We start from the raw sequence: 18,661 nt of genomic DNA, 5'->3' as shown, positions 1-18,661 counted from the left end.
GATAGAAATAGAGCCTGCTCTCATCATCAGCAATTAAATATAAATGGGATCTCTGGTCCTGAGCAGAGACGTGACATTCTTATCTGGACATGAGAATATTATCTAGCCAGAGACACTCTGATAAAGAACAATATACATATCATTGTGCCCTCCCCTCAGGAGTAACTCATATGAGTCCACCAATCCACCTAGACAGGAAAGCACTTTTGGAGAAGCTGTTTCCTCCAGATCTCAGAAATGACATGAAGCCTGTGGTAGTTTGAATGTAATTGGACCCCATAATCTCATAGGGGGTGGCACTATTAGGAGGTGTGGCTTTGTTGAAGTGGGCATGACTTTGTTGGAGGAAGTGTGTTACTATGGGGACAGACTTTGAGGTTTCATATACTCGGGACACTGTCCAGTATGTCAGCTGACTTCCTGTTGCCTCTAAGTCAAGATGTAGGACTCTCAGTTCCAACACCACCTCTGCCGGCACACCACATGTTCCCTGCCATGATGACAATGGACTGAACCTCTGAAACTGTGAGCAAGTTGCCTCAATTAGATGTTTTACTTTGTAAGAGTTGCCATGATCATGGTATCCTTTCACAGAAATAAGAACTTTAACTAAGACAACTCCTGTTTTGAAAAGAGGTGCACACATAGATCTCTTCAGCCATTACCTACTCTATCCCCTGACGGTGCCTACATTACTCTGTCTCGTGCCTACTACAAACTCTACCTGTCTTCTACAGTAGGTTCTGTGCTGTGCAGAAATCACAAGACTTGAAAGTCAACAAGGATGCAGAGGGTGAGACCACAAACTAGGTAATGGAAAAGAATTAGTGACATTGATTTTAATGGAACACAGCATATCAGGAGACAAAAAAAAAAAAAAAAAAAAAAAAAGCAGAATCCCGAAAGCCTAAAAAAAAAAAATGGCAGAACATCCAAGGCTTGTATCACTGGAGACCTAGAGAGAGAAGGGACAGTGAAAGGGGCTGAGGGAATATTCAAAGAAAAAAGTCTAATACATTTAGCAGTAGATATGAGCCTACTGATTTAAGGAAGTAACAGATGACTAATAGACTAAGCCAAAACAAATCAATATGAAAACAAATCTTAATTAAACTCTTAAACCTGAAGGACATGAAGAATAAAGAAAATAGAGATAGCAAAGATGAATTTTATTCAAGAGAACAGCCAGTGGAGTCACAATTGACTTTTCATCCCAAAGAGAGAAGGTGCAGGCCTCTTTTCATGTGATAGCAGTGTAAGCAAGCAAGTTAGGAATATGAATGACACAGGTCTGACCCCCAGGCAGCAGAGAAAGAGGCCGGCCTAAGTTTGAATCTGATCACTTTGGCCAAACATGAAAGCAGTCACAATTAACAGAAGAGGAAGAAGAAATGTTTATGTGTCACTTAGCAGCTTAGGACACCAATGTTCTCTTAGGAGACAAGTAAATTACTAAGGTAAGTAAAGAGAGATGAAGATGGAAGCTTTGTCTATGTGCATAAGATACAGATCACAGATGAAACCCTGGAACTAGTGGAGCATCGTCATAACCAAATGTGGTGAGAGAAAGCAAGAAAAGGAGAATATAGCAGAAGTCACTCGAAAGCCATTCTTCCTGAGAACACTGTGTAAGCAAGAGAAGGAACAGTGAGTGTGACTTAGGGAAGAAACTTCAAAGGGCCCCTAGCCCCTGCTACCGACCTAGGAAGGATATAAATGCCTCTCTCTCGTTCTTATAGCTCAGATGAAGCCCTGAAAGGTCAGGGAAAACAGCCCTTCCTGTAATGCTGCTCTTATCCATTCCAGTCACACACCTGCCTGGTCTTAAGTCTCAAGAGTTCAACGGAGGAGAGTGCCACCCTCTGTTTACTTTGTGCAATAACAGCCTTCATCTGTCAGTCAAGGGCTGTTTGAAGCCCAGGTTAACAAATATAAAAAGGAATATGAAAAGGTAAAAAGGTGGTGCATAGATTCATGCTCTGGGAATAATATCCCTGGAAAAGAATTCATTCCTTACTATGTGCCCAGGCAAACTAAGCTTTTTATTCAACAAAATTAGTCAATAGCATATCAATTTTCATCCTCTCCAGTGATGACTTTGTAAAATGGTATTTTTAATAGAAAAGCAGCGTTAATTATTTGTAATAAATGAAGATATTATTTAAGATATCATGCCATATCACTAAATTAATAATAAATATGTATTTGTAAAACACTTTTTTCCTATCTGATGATTTTCTGAAGAATTTGAAAATGCTGGTAATAGAAACTTTTATTACTTATTAACTACTTTGCTGAACTGAATGCAACTGATGTAGTCTTTCAAAGACCCTGGAATGTATGTAACATGTTTCTCTAACATGGAAACCAAATAATGTCCTAAAATATACTAATAAGTACAAAATGAGAAGCTTGTTAGTCAAATATGTAGAAAAAGTTTCTGCTTTTATATACAGATTTCACAAGAAAAGGAAATGATAATAAAAGAAGTATATCTGCTAAAACTGGGAAGCAGTTATTTCCAACTAAAGGAAGTGGTGGTGTCACAGCCTGAAAATAATGAAAATGAGGACTGAACAGTTAGAATTCATGCACATACACATGCAAACACACATAAACACTCATACACACATGCATACATACACATAAGCACATGCATTTGCATGCAGACACATAGACAACAATGCATTTGTGCTCTCACAAAAATACATATGCAAGTCACACATATGCATGACTTGCACAGCACAGATTTTAGTTAGGTTGATGATGCTGTTCTTGGAAAATAGACAAGAATGAGTAATTTTCATATATATTAAATTGACTCACTCTGATTGAAAGCATGTGGTTTAGATAACATATGATTCATACAAATCAAATGTATCTACAGATGCCAAAATGAAAGCAAATGACAAATCAAGAATGATACTTTTCAAAATATTCTATTAATGAAAATCCAAAAGTGTAGAAGCTAAGCACCCTGTTTTCATCATTCCCCAATCGAGTGTTTATCAAAACCCCCACTCTGTGAGAAGTTACTGGATGAGATATGTTGTTAGCAGTTATTTAGCAATCTCATAGAGAACAGTGCAGGGAAGCCAGCTGCTCTGGATCCTCCTTAGCTAAAACTACAAAACTCATTAAACTGCAAGGTCCCCAGCACAATCTCTCATAACCTGAAAACTCTGTTCAAGTGGCTGTTTATTCCTTCTCCATATAAGGCAGGCCAAGACTGAGAAAAAATCCTGGTGGCCCATCCTAAGTTCTACATGGTCCTTCCTGTGTTGAAGCAAGGTTGCTTGTTCATTTCCTGGCTGCTCAGCCCAGAAATAATCACACAGAAACTATATTAAATCACTGCTTGGCCCATTAGCTCTAGCTTCTTATTGGCTAACTCTTACATATTAATTTAATCCATTTCTCTTAATCTGTGTATCGTCACGTGGCTGTGGCTTACTGTGTAAAATTCCATCTGGCTCCAGAGGGGCTACATGGTTTCTTTCTGACTCCGCCCTTTTTCTCCCAGCATTTAGTTTAGTTTTCCCCTCCTAGCTCTGTTCTATCCTATCAGGCCAAGCCAGTTTTCTTTGCTCATTAATGGTAATACAGCATACAGAGGGGAATCCCACATCATTGTTGTGCCGCTGACCACTCAGCTGGAACATTAGCCCCAGCCGTGAGGTGCTAAAGACAGAAGATGCTGTGCTTCTTCAACGGTTGTCTAAACTGAGAGCCCTGGTGGTTTGCTTGATATTTGTTTTGTTTTGTTGTTGTTTTTTTTTTTTAGTTTGTTCTATCTTGGGGGTTGTTTTTTGTCAGTCTCCTGTGTTCTAGGCTGTCCTCAAACTTGCTATTTAGCCAAGAATGACCTTGAATTTGTAATTCAGTTTACTCTATCCCCAAGATGTGAGATTACAGAAGTGTTCCCCCATGCCTTCAACATACTTTTATGTATATACATAATATCAATTTTTTTCTTAGAAAAGCTTTATTAGATACTTTGATGTGTTCTCTTTAAAATCTGATTTTTAAATTGCAGTAAATGGAACACATGGGGATTTGTCTTTGAAATATTATTTCAAAAAGTTAAGATTATTTAGTGTAAATTTTTATTGTTTAAGAAAATAGGTGGCTACGAGGTTGATTTTTAAAACATATTTATGATTTAGAAAATGAATTTTTTCTTGTCGGAATAACAGAAATAACTATCTGTTACAGTTAAGTTATAGTATGACAGCAATTTAATTATGACAAGCAACCAGCCCTTCTTAAGGCATTCTGCTAGAAACCAGCATCGCTAAACACTGCTGAAATGTTAATTCCATGTTCAAATATTTATTGTAAGCACTTCTGATGTTTCTACTACATAAAGCGGTTACTCTCTGCAGGAAACTGTTCCATTCACCGAGCTGGTTTGCCCTGAGTGTAGAGCTGCCAGCCACACCACCAATGGCAAACAATGATCACGCTGACCAAACCTGGTTGCTAGAGCCACTGTAGCTGATAAAGTCAGCACTGCTTGTGAAGCCACTGTCCTCTGCTGCAGGACACCTTGATCTAGTCACAGTGGTTGCTCCAACTGCACCAGAGCCAACAAACATTATATTTGTCACCCTTCAGTACACTCTGGGTGACTACAGCTCCTCTGGACCCAATAAAAGCAGTTTTCACCTCACTTAATATAATAATTTCAGATTTATCCATTTTCTAGGAAATTCATCTTTAATTGTGGTTAATTACATTACGCTTTGTCTGTACAACACATTTTTATTACCCAATCATTTGGTGATAGACATATGGGCTGTTTCCACTTCGTTGCTATTGTCAATAAAGCAGCAATAAGCACAGTGACCCAGAGTCCTGTTGGTGCATGCTTAGGTGTGCAGTATGTGGTTGTATGGTCGCTCTAGGGTCAGCTATGTGAGAGATCCTCATACTGGTTTCCATAGGGCTGCTCCAGTTTGTACTTTTAAAAGCCATTCTCGCATCAACGAGATGGAATTCAAAGCAGCTTTATTTTCATTTTCCCCACATGGCTAACAACTTTAGAACCATTTTCCCTTTTTCTTTTCTTCTTTGGAAAACTGTCCTGTTCAGCTTGTTGGCTCATTTTCTGATTGACAGCTTTAGATCTTTTACTGTTTAATTTTTGAAATTTTTGCTTATTTAATTTTTGAGATTATAATACAATTACAATATTACTCTCTTCCCTTTCTTCAGATGACTGAGGCGTTCTAGAAAGCATCTGAGGGAAAGACTTGAGGAAACCATGCAGGGCATGGTGGAAGTTTAGAGGCTGGAGACAATGGAGAAACTCAGGGAACATGGAAAAAGAGGCTTTGGAGAGCTAAACATGGGAGTCCAGATTGCAAGGGCTCAAAGTCTCTATCATGGTAAGAGCTCTGGAGAGCTTAGTCCCCACACCCAAAAGCTGGGGAGCTGTAACTAGTGGCTGGGTATTAGTTTTCCAATCTTGGAGCTTCTGTCTTGAGAAACCAAAACAGTAAGCCTCTAGTATTCAAAGTTTAGAGCATCAGGCTTTTGGATTTGGAAGCCCAGCTTGTGAGCCTCTAGATTTCCTAAGTCCACACATTTTTGTCCTAGTCGTACGGCATGATTTAAAAGCCATTTTCATGGTCTCACTGAACATAGCGGACAATGAGGACTACTGAGATTTCAAGAACAATGGCAATGGGTTTTTGATCCTACTGCACGTATTGGCTTTGTGGGAGCCTAGGCAGTTTGGAGGCTCACCTTACTAGACCTGGATGGAGGTGGGTGGTCCTTGGACTTCCCACAGGGCAGAGAACCCTGATTGCTCTTTGGGCTGACGAGGGTGGGGGACTTGATTGGGGGAGGGGGAGGGAAATGGGAGGCGGCGGTGGGGAAGAGACAGAAATCTTTAATAAAAAAATACAGCTGAAAAAAATACATTATATGTGTAAGAAACTATCAATAATAAAAGAAGGAAAAAAGGAATGAGGTAAAAAAAAAAAGCCATTTTCATTTTATCAACTTCCATAGGACCCAGGTGATTAGCTCTGATGGACATACACAAATAACATTTTTGTGATAATGGCTCTACTGTTTCATCCTTGTCAACTTGACACAAGCTATGATCACTTGAGAAGAGGCAACCTCAAATAAGGATTGCCTCTATCAGACTGGCCTGAGGACAAGTCTGTCAGTGGGCGTTTTCTTGATTAGTGATTGATGTGAAAGGGCCAAAGGCCACTATGGATGGTGTCACCCTGGGCAGGTACACTGAGCTGCATTAGAAAGCAGGCTGAGCACGACATGGGAACAAGACAGTGAGCAGCCTCCCTCCATGGTCTCTGTTTCTGCTCCTGCCTCTAGGTTCCTGCTTGAGTCACTCTGCTAACTTTCCTTGATGGTGGACCATAATCTGTGAGACACAGTAAAAGCATTCTACCCCAGGCTGGCTTCCACTAGTGCCTTATCAGAGCAGCAGGTACCAACCTACGACAGTAGCGTAACTTAGGGCTCCCAACTGGTGGGATGTTCTACTTCGCCTCCTGCTCCCCTATATATTTACACTGCATTATTAATGGTTGAGATAAAAAAAATTTTAGTCAGCTTGCAGTAGCCAAGAACTTATAAAGTAGGAAAACAGGAAGGGAGAGACTGTAAAGATGATGAAAGAGCCACAGAAGTTTTTAATTCAGGCAATGTTGTGATGGGCACAGGGATCTGAAAGGGAGGGAGGAAGCTCAAAGGATCTTCTGAAAATGTTTGTCAGTCTGTTTCCTTGTTACACAGAGAACACTCAGCTTTGCACAACCCATGCAGATGTGTGCACAGTGTGGGGGCTTTTGGACTGCGTGTGTTTCACTCAAGTGTTTAGGGGATAACTGTGTGCTGTCTGGGGAAACGTATATATTATCATCAATCTGTTTTCAGTTTTCTGAATAAAGTGATACTTAGGGTGTCTATTAATTTCATAGTCAAATATAATTTTTCTTATCAAAGAAAAATAGCTCTTTGCTGTTAAACGTGTGTGTGTGTGTGGTGTGTGTGTGTGTATGTGTGTACATGTGTATTAACAATCCCTAGGATTTGGAATAGGTAAAACTAACTTGGCTAAGAGCACTCAGATAATAAAGGGCTAGATACAAGACTGAATCCCACGTTTAAAAGCATAGAACTACTCATATATGAATAGTGTGTGTTTCTTGTTGTTGATTACTTGTTTTGACATTGGTTTCACACTCATCTGATGAGACGGTAAGAAATTCAATCTTGTTTTTCATATAGTAGAATGGACCCATTCTTATGCTTCCTGGAACATTTTGCTTCCAAAGTAGCTGGCTGTTTTCTTTGGGTTTCAAAGTCAGTTCTACAAATCATCAACCACATCTTTGTTAGCAAAAGCCCAACTGCTCTTCATTTGGAAGTAAGCTGTACTTTTCTTGTGTCTAGACCATGTGGAGTTAAGCTGATGAGTACAGAGATAGAGAAAAGAGAGCTGGCATCTTGTATCTGCTGGAGGAGATGCAGAATCTGAGACCAGCTGAACTCTCCTCACACTCATCTGCTCACACTGAGCAGCAGTATCCATGGTGGCATTCCTCCACTGCTCTTTTTTTTAAATATTTATTTATTTATTATGTATTCAGTATACAATATTCTGTCTGTGTGTGTCTGTCTGCAGACCAGAAGAGGGCAGCAGACCTTATTACAGATGGTTGTGAGCCACCATGCGGTTGCTGGGAATTGAACTCATGACCTTTGGAAGAGCAGGCAATGCTCTTAACCACTGAGCCATCTCTCCAGCCCTCCTCCACTGCTCTTTAAGGTTGGACCATTCTCCTTTGTTGGTGCTATCCCCACTGATTACAAATTGCTTAGCAACATCCTTGTCCTCTATTAACTAGATGCCCTGAGCACTTCTGCTCCAAGAAGGGACAACCAATATGGTTGGCTTCCATCATTATCACATGCTTCTTAGGTAAGAAAATCCCCTTCATCCTCACAGAGAAGTAGGGAATTAAATTGTAATGCTGCATACTGAATTGATATACAAATAACACAGGGAATAAATGTCCAGCGTTCAATGCTGTCCCCTCTACCTCGGACTTTGACTGGTGAGAGGCTTTGACAGGAACTCTTAACAACGAGCCTATAAAACAGCCTCACCGAGTTAGATGGAGACAAGTGTCTCAAGTCTGTGTAAGTCTGCATTTGTAATCCTCACATCAGTATAACAAGGACTGGGTGGTTAGAGACAGGAGATTAAGTCTCATATGTTATGATTTGTTCAACAAAAACTACAGAAATGTTTTATATGTTATGATGCGAATTTGTGCTACATATGTGTTTTTTATGTTACTATGATGTCAACACACAACACATAACCCAAAATATCAAATGTGCTGGTGTCACCTCTAGTTTGTATTCAATGACTGTCACAAAATAAGCCAAATAAATCATGTAGAGATCAAAAACAATAATCCCTATCCTCTCTGTTCTATAAAACAGTGTTAATCTCTGAGCATACCTAAATTACTAGAATATCTGAGTGTTATCATATCTCCTCACAGCTTAATTTAGAAAATAAATTAATTAAATTAAGTTATTCTCCATTTTAATCATTTCAGGATATGTGGTAATATATAATTTAGAGAATTTTTTCTTCCTTCCTTCCTTCTTTCTTTCCTTCCTGTTTTATTCTATCCCTTGTTGCTAAAGGGTTTGTTATTCCTCCCACAATGCCTCCCTCTTTATTACTTTCTTTTTTCTTCCTATCTTATAGTCAAGATCCCTGACCAAATATTAGAAGCTACGAGATACCTGAGTGTGACTTAAGGTACACAGATTTTTAGGTGTTAAAAACATCCTGCCCCCCACATACACCAAAAACCAAACACATAAATCAAACAACAACAAAAATCAAAACCAAAATTCCCAAATAAATAAAGGTAGTTGGAAAAAGCATCACAGATTTGATCTCAAAATTTAAAAACAAATTAATTTGTACCAAAGCAAAATAACATACATTTCTACAACGATGATCTGACAATTGAGCCAGGATCTCATCCCCAGCCTGGGTCCATGTTCCATGTGTCCATACATGAGCTTTCAAACATGCAGTGTCAAATGGTCAGTCCTGAACACATATATACAGTCAACACTACTTGGACTAAGCAGGTTATATTTAGAAATATAAATGTGTCTGTGTGTGTATACATATATATATATATATATGCACATACATGCATGCAATAACAATTAGTAAAAGAAAAAGTCTATGGATTTAAAGGAGAGAAGGGAGGAACAAATGAGAGTGGGTGACTTAGAGAAGGGAACAGGAAGAGATGTCATTGTTAAATTATAATCTCAAAAACAAAAAAATTTAAAATAATTTTACAAACCAAAACCCAAACTGTGCGGTTCTACAACTCTGTCATACCTGGTCATGGCTCAGCCATAATCTATGCCGCCACCTTTCCGACAGTCATTGTGCTTACTGGTGTTCACTTCACTAGGCAGTTTCCTTCCTTTGTAGAATCCAAATAGATTTCCTCCTAAAAGAAAATTAACAAATTCTAACTATCAGTTGCCAATTCTGTCATAACATTTAATCTATTATTTGGTGCGCTTTTCCTGTACCCTCTTCATGTACCTAATGCAGAATCTCTAAGAATAATTGAATTATTCATCATGACCCACATTACCCTTTGGTTGAGCACATCCAAATTCCATATAGAGAAATCTTTATCAGACTCTTTAAACCAATCCTAAAGGCTCAACTATGGCCCATTTTAAATTTTCCTTTGAAATATTCTAAAACCTCATTTGATCAGAACCTCAATCTCAACATCTCTGAGGAAATTGCTCTTTTGTTAACAGTGAGCAGTTCCAAGTGACTCTTTTACTGCTATTTGCATGTGTGTGTGCTGTTTTACATTATTTTTGTGTTTGTCTGTATTTAGGTAGTATCATATTCTACAGGCTCTGCAATATGCGTCTTTTAGGATCATCTGCGTTGGCGCCTGTGAGTTGAGTACTTTAATTCACAGACAATATTCTACTAACTGTGCATTCCAAGTTAGACTTAAAATTCTCTCTGAAAAATACTGGGTTAGTTTTCAATGTTTTGATAGACCAAATAAAGCTACATTCCTTTGCCTTCAGGCATGGACATTTAGAAGTAGAAACCCAAGGTCACAGGCTCAGGAAATTTATGTTTAATTATACTTACAAATTTCTGCCAAAATTGAATAAATTGATGTATTCATATTCTAAAAACAGCTTAGAAAAGATCTACATTCCATGCATTATTATGCTTTCATTACTAGACTTTTTTCATTTGTAAAGGAATGAAAAATAATCCATTTTGTTTTCATATGCATTTCCTTAATTAGAATAACTTGGAGAGGATAGAACATTTGTGTATTGGTGAATATTGCCATTTATGAATGCAGCACAGTTCTGTATTCCAACCTATTTGTATCATCGAGCATTATTTCTATTACTTTTCCATAAAAGTCCCATGCTTTTTAAAATTCATTGTTATTTTAGCTGAACATGTTATTGTTCTATTATTATTGTAAAGAGACTCTTATTTTTAATTTAGTTGTTAATTTTATCAGTGGAGAGCAGGAAAAGATAATTTATTATGAAGGATTGTATCCAGCTAATCTGATAAAATCTTATTAACTCTATTGCTTACTAGTTGATACTTTTAAATATTCTAGGAAGATCATCTGATAACCCCTTTCTAAATTAGAACTGTTTTCCCATTGTAGTTTGAATCTCAATTTATTGTTCATTAACAGAAATGATAAAAAGGTATTCAGCTTGTATTTTTTGCATTAATGATAATAAATTCTAAAATTTAATTACTAAATGTGGTGTTTGAGTATGTATTTTATCAGATATCTTAATTAATTAAGGAATTAGTTTTCTATTTCTCAATGTTCAAGGGTTGTTACAATGAATACATATTAAACTTTATAAAATTATGACTATCCTTAAAAAGTTGTGTAATTTCTCCTGTGGTAAGATAAAAAGGTAGATTATTGAATATACTATTAAAAAGCAACTACTAGTTTTAAATGTTTTTACTTTGGATTGGACTTCTGTGTATTGTGTACAAATTTTGTATATTGATATAAATTTAAGATTAATTTTGTTAGAACATACTGTGCATACATTTCTACTCTTATTTAAGATATTGTACCTGTACAACTTATTTAGCAATATAATACAAATTTTTAATCCTTGAAAATTATTATTATAAACTATTTAAGATAATAAGGAAATTCAGGTTACTAGTTAATCATCTATTATAATTGAACTTGTAGTCACATTAGGTATGTTTTCAAGGTCATTTTAGATAGATAGGTCTTCTTAAAAAACTTCAAAGATCTACAAAATATGGCATATAAGATTTTTTATTAACATAGATCCTTTTCTTTATGACAGTAAGACATGTCTACTCCTGGCAGCACCAATCTGCTTCATGGAAGATGATGGACACTGAAGAAACTACAAATGAAGTTTACTTTCTTTGTAGTAAATGTAAGTCACTAGGCAGGAAAGGGCTCTTGTCTTGATTGATGATAGTATGTTGCCCTAATGGGACAAGCAGGACACAAAAGAAAGTGACTGCCAAATCTTGTCGAGACAAGAAGGGACAGCCCTTCAGAATATCCTGCTTCACAGGAAAGTCTGTTGGCTATGTTAGGCCTGTAGGCCAAAGAACCTAATGTTGCAGAGGAACTTCAGGTGACTGTCTATGCAGCCAGTTGTTTCTGTCATTTCTCACATATTTTTGGAAGTTGCTTGCTTGCACTACCTGCTTACTCAGTTAATATTTCCTTCGTGGGTCTCGGAGGGAGTTGAAGATTAGGTAGGTATATAATCTTCCTTGTTTATCTGATGCAGAAAGAAAATTATGATAGAAAGTAAATTAGGTACAAGACTTTTGGCTCATCAAGATAGAATTTTCTCTGAATTTTTCAAATGCAAATGGAGTAGACATTGTTGATATAGTTGTTGCCTGTATATATTGTATATAGTTATTGTACTTATTGTATGTAGTTTTCTTGTATTAATTATAGCCTTCCTTCTATTTTAAACAAAAAAGGGAAATGTAGTGATATTTCATTTGTGTTTTAATAAATAAAGCTTTCCTGAAAGTCAGTGCAAAGCAGCCACACTAGTCAGTCATACAGGCCAGGCAGTGGTTGCACACATCTTTAATCCTAGTAGCCACACTAGTTAGCCATAGAGGTTGGGTGGTGGTGGTACACACCTTTAATCCCCACACTAGAGAGAAATATAAGGTAAGATGAGACAAAAACTGACTTTTCTTTCACTGTGAAGATTTCAAAGAGGTAAGCGCTCTCTAGGGGCTTGGCTGCTTTTGCTTTTCTTATTTTCAGGTTGAACCCCAATATCTGTCTCTGTTTTTGTACTATTCATGTTACACTCCTATATAAAATTGACAAAGAAAAGCACCCATTCTCTGTAAGAATTTCTTACTTTGACCCATCCTAATAATATATAGATAAATTCTTTTTATAATATGTTAGTTATTTTTTCTTATTGTTATGGCCAAACACCTGACAAGCAACATAAAGGGCAAACAGATTTGTTGTGGCTTGCAGTTTGAGGGATTATAGTCAGTCATGTCTGGGAAAGCAAGGCAGCAAGTGCAAGAGAATCACTGTACCATAGAGAGAGTCAAGAAGCAAAAATGAACAGGAAGCAGGCAGGGTCATAAAATACCAAGACTGGCCTTGCCCCTAGGGTCCCAGTTACTCCAGTAAAGCTCTTCCACTAAAAGGTTCCACAACCTTCCAAAATAGCACCACCCACCAGGAACCAAGTGTTCAAACACATAAACCACTGGAGAACATTTCACATACAAATAACACCATCATTGTTTCATTGTGGAATTTCATCCTACTAATAATGAGAGAGACTTGGTTGCATGAGTTGAACATGTCTAGAGTAAAGCAGTTTATATAAAAACTTTTATTTTCTCTTTATAGTATTACAACTGTCACTACAAACCCAGCTTTCATGTCTTCATAAAGGCAGAAAAATGGAATGCACAAGTAGTACAGAAACAACAGTTGTTCAAAGTCACGGGCCACAGTACTTTTTGGACATTTCCTTAGCCACCAAACCTCAGAATGTGGGATTAGAGCCATTGCTTGTAGTAAATTCTGTCTGGATTGTGGTCACAGCTTCTATTAGGTAACTGACAGTCCTCCCAAAGTTGTCATACAGTGTCCTGTTAGCACACTGATTTACATGGCTACTGATGGATTTGAAGTTTTCACCATCATGTGTGTAACCTAGGGAATTTATTCAGATTTTACGCATGGAAAAAGCACAATTGGGTCAGGAAGGGGACAGCTTTGTAATTATAATATATGTAGCTTTAGGCAAGTATCTCTGCAATTAAGACACTTTATTGCACCATACAGCTCCTCTGTTCTATCACTCATAACACCATTGATTTCTACCCCTCCTTAAACCCTGAATGTCAATAATCCTTCAGTCTCTCAGTAATTATGTTATTTCACAAGGATGGGATCAATAAAATCATATATTGTTTAAAATAGTGTTTTCTTACTCAACATGATTTCCTTTGGGTTCTTGAAGTTATTGTACATTTACGTCATGCGGACCATTTTAATCAAGACCGTGTGAGTTTGGTGTGTTTCATTAATCATTTATTCAGTGAGTGGCATATGGATATTTTCTAGTTCGGAGCTACTAAAATAAAGGCTCTAAGGACATACATGCATGAGTTATTACAGAAAAATAAGCATTTACCTCTAATATAAGAAATAAAAAGCATGTTTCCTAATCCATCAACATATCTGATAAAATGCCAGACTCTTTTAAAGAGTATCTGTACATTTTACATTAATATTTTATATTTTTGCTACAAATGTATGACAAATTTACTGCTTAATGTCCTCATTGACATTTCATATTACTGCAGTTTTTATTTGGATCTTCTGATAGTCTCATTGCTTATGTTTTTGTGTATCCAGTGACTAATGATGTAGATAGCTTCATTTGTCTTCTGTCTGTATGGCATTCTTGAAGAAATACCTCATTTTTGCTCAAGTTTTAGTTTGTTTATTCATTTTAATGTTGTTTTAAACATCTGTTTATGTCTTACATTTAAGTTCACCAAAAGTATGTGAATTACAAATGCTCCCCTTTTCTCTGCCTCACTATATAATAATCTTCAGTAGAGGAAGGATTTAAATTAAGTAAGGTTTGAGTTACCAAGAACCTAGACAGACACCCCTGACTCAAGAAAATTGGCTGAATTTTGACAGATAAGGTATTTACTGAGATATTTCATTTTGGGAGTCCCACATCCTTTGTATCAGCACCATGGACTGGTATACTGTCTACCTAAATACTCAAATAGCATCCATTGAGTAGCATAGAGGCATTGAGCAGAACTTGCTACTTCTGGCTTATAATGATACTTCTGTTAACAATTGTGGGTTAAATATGTAGTCTCCTCAACCGGGTCATGTATTTGAATCCTTTGTCCATGAAAGTGAACCTTGCAGGTGATATCCATTTGCTATTCTGGCCAGCATTCTCAGTTCCTTGATCCATCAGGATGTAAGAAGCCATGGCCTTCCAACCCTGCTGCTCTGTATGTTTCATTCCACTGCCAGGCTTCATTCACTACAGCAGATGTATCCTTGAAACCGTAAACCAAAGTAAACATCCTTCCTTAAGCTATTCCTGCCAATTCTGACAAATACGATTACTATAAAGCCATTAACTTATTAACCACTAAGCAAGCTTTAGTGGCCACACATTCAAAAGAACACATGTAAAAGAATCTACCAAACAAATGTTAACAACAACAAAGACACAGTGAGTGCAAGTTTTAAAAATAGTTGTGAAATATAAGAGACAATTTAAAAAATTTAAACCATCCTAAAAAAAAAAAAAAAAAAAAAAAAAAAAAAACAGGAATTGGTAGAAACTCCCTGAGCATGCGTTGGCATTGATCTTCCTAGACAAGATTTGAAGGGGCCACTCAAAGAACAAAGGAAAGTATATCTGAAGAGTAGAGGGATAGCTTGTTTTTATCACAGATATCACACACACACACACACACACACACACACACACACGAGAGCAGTGAGTATTAAAGCAGAATTTTTTGTTTGTGTGTGTTTTTCTATGAGACTGCAAGTCTTCTTGTATTTAAGATGAGACCCAATGGTTCAGATTTGCCTGAGACATATTAGCTGTTGTTCTTTCTTCCATTTAACCAGATGGGTTTCTCCAGTCGTGGCCAAACACCAATCGATCCTCGCACATGTGTAATGTAGTCACTGTTGGGACGAGGCCATCAAAGCAGCCAACTTCCAGATTACTCTCCTCAGGTTTGAATTCAGCTCAGCCTGAGCTTTGTAAGCCAGTCACCACAGGAATAAATGATTTCCCTTGCTTTGACAACATTGCAGAACTCGTGGAGAGTGAGGGATGTGTCTCATGTAAGAATTATTGGATTGACCCATATACATGGAGATTGAGACGCTATGGATTAGATTTGTATCTCCTTGACTTCTCGCTCCTGCCATGCTTTCCTGTGAGGCAGATCAGCTCCTCATAAGACTGTCTCACACCAGGACTCCCTCCAGCCAGAAGAGGGCTTTAAAAATGTTTTCTATCCCAGGTCTATAAGTATATAAAAAGAGGTACAAAGCAAATATTTATTGATAATAAATCATAAATGAATTTTTCACAAAACAATTTAGTGGTATACTCATAATTTTTCCATGTTAAATGAAAGCAAATTTTCACATAACTTGATAGATTGCATTTTATTTTCACATAAAAAAATTAAATCTTGATCAAACTTTTGTTGCTTCAGGGCGCAGGATGTCTTCAACACATTTTTAGAGTTTATGGACATTATTAGTTCATAATCACCAGTGCTAAGATCTGCTTTGTATAAATGCATAGCACAAAGTTGCAGAAGTATACATAGGGGCACTTCAGAAATTTTTGGAAATTTCTGTCTAATACCAAGGCAAAAAACCAACCAGACAACAACAGCAAAAATTATTATATAATTGAAACCAGAAATGTAAACAGTGATTTTAACATCAAACATTTTCTTGATAGTATCAACCAAATCTTTGCTTTCTATAATTACATCATTGAGCTTCAGTGATAGCAGAAAACTGTGTGTATGTTTAAAAAACAAACAAAAATTAAGCAAGCAAACAAAGAAAACTCCTCTGAACTTCACAGCTTGCAATTGTCTTCATTGTGTTTCAGGCGGCATTAATTTGCCCTGCCTGTCATTTCCACACTCACAGTGCTCAGTGCTCATGGTGTAAGCCAGCCCAAGACTGCGCCGAAAACTTACAAGGCAGCAGCAGCAAACAACACCAAAAATGCCTCAGAGCCATCACACTCCAATTTCAATTACTTGTGGTTCGTGACATCTTCAGAACCTCTTCCCTGCTACCAAATACTGTGTGACCCCTCCACACCCTGCTGTGAGTGGTTACCTCCGTCTGAGATTCTGTCAGCTGAGGAACTCGCTTGAGCTCATAATTGAATCTGAAGAGCCTGTTTCTCACTATTAAACGGTTTTTCTTCTTGGTGTGACTTTGGGGAGAAATAGTATTACAGCTCTTTTCTCTGACAATTAGATGAAAAGTCTCAATTTTCTTTTGCATTTTCCAACACAAGTTCAGTTTTGTTCTTTTTTATTCTACACAATTCCAAAGACTTCACTGTGGAGTTAGATAATGATCACTTATGTCTTAACATCAATAACACCCAGCCCTAAATTATGTTGGGTCTCATTTTTCTCCAGTCATTGGGTAGCCATGTTATTTAGTAAGGGATCTGGTATTCATGTTATCACCTGCTTTTAAACATGCTGTGTTTTGGTCAAGACATACAATGTGCATGGCATACTGACTCATGTTTCAGAAATTGTTCTACCTCCTTGCACACATTTGTCTTTGAACATTCTTGAAAGTTTAAAAGTAACATCTATTTTACATACATGTAATGTTAGGCATGCACAAAGTGATTGAGCTAATTTATCATTTGTAAGGCCTCATATTTACTTTCCTCATATCCATTGATCAGAGAGAATTTTTAAAATCTCAGAACAAATGTTTTGTCATATTTTCATTAAATTTAGTTGTTTTGTGAGGAGCATGGCTATGACATTGAGTGTTCACTTTCTCAAAAGGAACTGTCTCTCTTTAGTCCTCTTAATATTATGTAGCCTGGATTCTGTTCCTGGCATTAAAATGTTTTCTTTGTGAAAATTCACTGGAATGATTTTTGTCTTTATTTCCATGATGCGATATCAGTTTGCATTATGCTGTGCAGTCAATAAAATGTATATCGGCAGCTAAATATGAAGAGCTAAGTACTTAGCCCAAATTAATCACTGTTGTTAATTTGTTTGAACTTGTTTATGATGTCTCATTTGATGTCTTATATTTACAACGCTCTCATTTTCTTTGCAATTATCCATTATTTTCGGGTTACACTCTTCACTCTGTGTACATACAGAAGGTTTGCAATCTCTTTCCCTGGCGGTTTTTTGCTTCATGCTTTACCACAGTTGCAGAATTGGGCTTACGCAGAATCTCTATTTGAACTGTTTTCAATTTCTTCACAGACATAGCCTGCCATCTTGAAGCCAGATGTCTTTCACAGACATATGAACTTACACATGGTCTTTGGGGGAGATACATTTTTTTTTTGTATGTCAGCAATCATTTACAGCTTTAAACTTCCTCTTGTGCAACTCTGTTTTCCGTTCCCAGTGCTATGCTGCATTCACTGTCTGATAGCTGATGTGGTAAAATCAGCAATGTGATAAGATGGGAATCCCCTACCGTTCTAATAGAATATGGATTCAGAGCCAAAACTGCACACACCACAAAGGAAATAACCCAGCAGATTTTTTAACACAGAATTTTTGAGTAATTTGACTACTTGGGGCTTATTGGAAATTCAACATTCAACAAGATGATACTTCAAGGAAACTATAGCATGTAGCTAAATTATATGTAAGGGTAAAAGTAAAAATTACCCCTATAATTTTAACCCAAAATTCAGAGATTCAGGATACATATACTAGGTATCTGCTGTGATCCAGGGACTAGTTGTTGTACAAAGGCAGACAAAGCAACAGCTAATTGTGATGACTTTAGACAAATCAGCAGAGATAGTCCCAAGAGAGATGAACTATTTTTAGGTTGTTTTTCTATCCTCTTTTAAACAGATGGCAAAACCCCCAACAGAATTACTGCAGGATGTGGTTTCTTCCTTATAAAAGGTAAAATTAGGGACCCTGATAGCAAAACACTGTGTAAATCAGGTGTCTGGGACAAGATAAAGCAATTTAATATTTATTGTTGTTTTAGGTGTTACAAAAAGAGTGAGGTTCTAAAGAAATGCATTCCCCAGACATCACACACACACACACATACACACACACACCAAGAATATAAGTTAAGGAAAACAAAACTTGTTGATAAATTATATACAAGTGACAGTGAAAACTACTAGTAAAATTTTAGCCCTGAACTCAGAAATTTAAAGTACATTTACTGTATACCACCTGGTTGTACAAATGCAAACAAAGAAATATATA

This window comes from Alexandromys fortis, unplaced genomic scaffold, assembly GCF_014885135.2.
Source record: "Alexandromys fortis isolate MF-2015 unplaced genomic scaffold, M_Fortis_MF-2015_v1.1 scaffold_25, whole genome shotgun sequence".
In the NCBI taxonomy this organism is placed as follows: domain Eukaryota; kingdom Metazoa; phylum Chordata; class Mammalia; order Rodentia; family Cricetidae; genus Alexandromys; species Alexandromys fortis.
This window is presented reverse-complemented; position numbering follows the sequence as displayed.